Below are 3,040 nucleotides of genomic sequence, written 5' to 3' on the forward strand. Positions count from 1 at the left end.
GACTGGTGTTTCAGCACTGGGTTACAATTGCTTTTGCTAACCAATTTGACCATGATTATTAGAGGATGCAGATGCACTAAAAGTTTGTTTTCTTATTTTTAAACCTTACTTTGAAAGTTCACTATGTTGCACTTTTGTAATTGCTCCCTTTATCTTAATACTGCCCAATTACAACTGAACTGAGTCACATGAGTCACAAGTAGTTCCGCTTTATTCAGCAGCTAGCATCATCCTGTATGGTTGGAAACTGAAATGATGCAGGTCAATCAAAACAAATACCACTTCTTGTACCTTAAGCAAAGAATGAAGAATGTTTTGTTATAATTTACCTCCTCTGTTGCCTGTATCAATGAAGAACACACGAGGAAATAGCTGACTGTGCACATTTGTTTGCCCTTGATTCGTTTTGTTATACTCCGTGTTCCAGTCATAAGTAAATGCTGACTATCAGATATACAGATGGGAGACAAATGTAAAGAAAAAGCATAAATGGGGAATAAATGACTGGAGAAACATGATGTAGATGGTTTCATACAGGCCAATGAGGGGTCACTGAATGATATGATAAATTTGAAAATTTCACAAGTCATATGCAATAGCTCTCAGTCATTAGATTTTAACCCGGCTGAACACTGAACCATGAAGACCCACTGAGGTGAAGTCAGTCAGACATTTTCTACTGGATGAACTGCTTTTCAAAACTGGAAACTTAAAATATTTGAAGTTTATACAAAGTAAGGTCAAATTCCTTCATGACATTGCAGAGATATCACGTTCACAAGAATTAACCGGTTATGTGAGGTCACTGTGACTTTCACGTTTGACCTTTCACCACCATCACTTCATTCTTGAGTAAGCACAGATATATGGACAGACAACTTGAAGTTCCTGGTGAGTCTGAGCTGAACAACATGCACCCATCATGACAGTAGTTTACTGCTAATGTCTATTCGGTGAATATATTTTTCTATTTGAGGCAAATAACAACATAAGAAAAGCACAACAAAATATCTGATTGTGATCTTTACCACCAAGGTAATGTCTGCTGGGACATGGTGATCATCCGTCCAGCAGAGTTTAAAACATTTTGGAATCTCTGCCACTTGGTGCTCCTGGTGGCCCAGAACCTCACTATGAAACTTGTGTAGGAAGGTTGTATATGTCTGTATTTTTCCTTAAACCCACTGACCTTATGTGATTTATCTCACCCAAAATCAGCAGCATATTTATTTTTTCACTTGGAAGATGACCGACACCTCCATCTTCAGGTGTTTTTCTCTTGGATCTCATTGTTCTCACCTGATCAAACTGATACATTAAAGCAGCAAATGCTGCAGAAATTGAACCTAGACATGCTTGTGAATGCAGCCTAACTTTGTTTTCTGGCTGTCACCATCATTCCTCACCAGCGGCCTCTCGTTTTCACTCCATTTCTCTTCCTTCTCTACTTCCCTTCTTCTGCTGCTTCATTCTCCAGCATCTCTACCCTGCTCTACTTCTGTCCCGAGCTCTTTCCTTCCTTCCCTGCTATTTCCCTCCCCCACTTCATCTCTGTAATTAATGGTTCTTAAATGCAGCTCCAGCTGTCGTGGCACTGGGACTAAATCACAAGAAACATGAGTTATTATCAGCGGCGTGCTGACTGATTGTGCTAATGTCCACACTGATCGTATTAATGCCGGGGCTGATTGGAACACATCCATCATAACATTCCTGGCAATGAAGAAGTAATAACCCGCATTATCTTGATAATGAAAAAGACTGTGAGGCTGAGGATTAAAGCTAAACAGTGATAACAAGGAACTTCGTGTTTGGGAATTACTGAGAGCAGAAGCAGATATTTCTCCTCGTTCATCCCATTTGCTAATCACCAACTAGATGCCTTGTTTTGTTCCCTATACATCATTTCTTTATGTCTTCCTCCTTATTCCCATTACCCTATTATTCTCCATCTCATACTTTCCCTCTTCTTCATCTTCTCCTGCTTCATTTTAGATTATCCCTCATTATACTTAATATTCTCATTTTTGTCTACTCTCAGTAGACATGTTTCTTTTTGTCTCTATTTTGTCCTTCTTTTTTTTTTTTTTTGCTTTTTCCTAGTTCCTCCTCCTCTTCTATTTCTGTTTCTATTTTATTTAACCTCCCAACTGCTTATCCCTGTTTGTTCTTTTCCCTGTCTGCTCATTCTTCATCCTATTTGTAGAAATCCTCCCTTATTCTCTGACAATCCACCTGTTTTTCTTTCCATTTCTCATTTTCTTTTGTTTGACAGCTTACCTGCTTTACCTTCTTATCCTCCCTGGTTCTCTATTTTGTGTGTGTGTGTGTGTATGTGCATTTTTTAATGCCCACCTCCATAGCACTGAGGAACCCTGTCCATTTATGAGATAGAGGGGTAGAGAGATGGGTGGGGAGGTGTGAAGTTTGAAGAGTTTTAATGAGCCAGTGCTCACACTTATGACAGGATGGGTAAGTGATGGAAAATTAATCAGTTTGAGAGAAAGTGAGGTTGTGTGTGTGTGTGTATGTGCATGTATTTGTGTGTAATCCAGTGAGATTCACTGGCTCACTGAGCAGAGACATTTTTAACTTGTGCAATCAATACAAGTGGGTGCATGTACATATCGTGTGTGTATGTGCGTGTGTGTTATACTGATGAATGGTCCAGCTCTTAATGTTCTCAGCCACCGTGTGGACTAACTAGACTATTTAATCACCTTATCTCATCCCTGGTCTCCTCCTGCTTTCTGTTTCTGCCTCTCTGCCTAAGCTGAGTGTACTGCTGAGGTTAGGTAACACTTATTGTACAATACATTACCCCATGTGTGTGTTTGTGACCTGGTATTACTCATGCTGTGGGGACATAAATCTGTTTACACAGTCTGATTGGAGGGACTCAGCATCCTGATTTAGAACAAAGAGCAAGTCTCCAAAATGTAAATCATTACATTTTAGAGGGATGACATGGTTTAAGATTAGGGTAAATCTCCAGGAAATAAATGTAAGTCAATGCAGTGTCCCCTGAATTGATGGAAAC

Source organism: Monopterus albus, unplaced genomic scaffold (assembly GCF_001952655.1).
Source record: "Monopterus albus unplaced genomic scaffold, M_albus_1.0 scaffold141.1, whole genome shotgun sequence".
Classification (NCBI taxonomy): domain Eukaryota; kingdom Metazoa; phylum Chordata; class Actinopteri; order Synbranchiformes; family Synbranchidae; genus Monopterus; species Monopterus albus.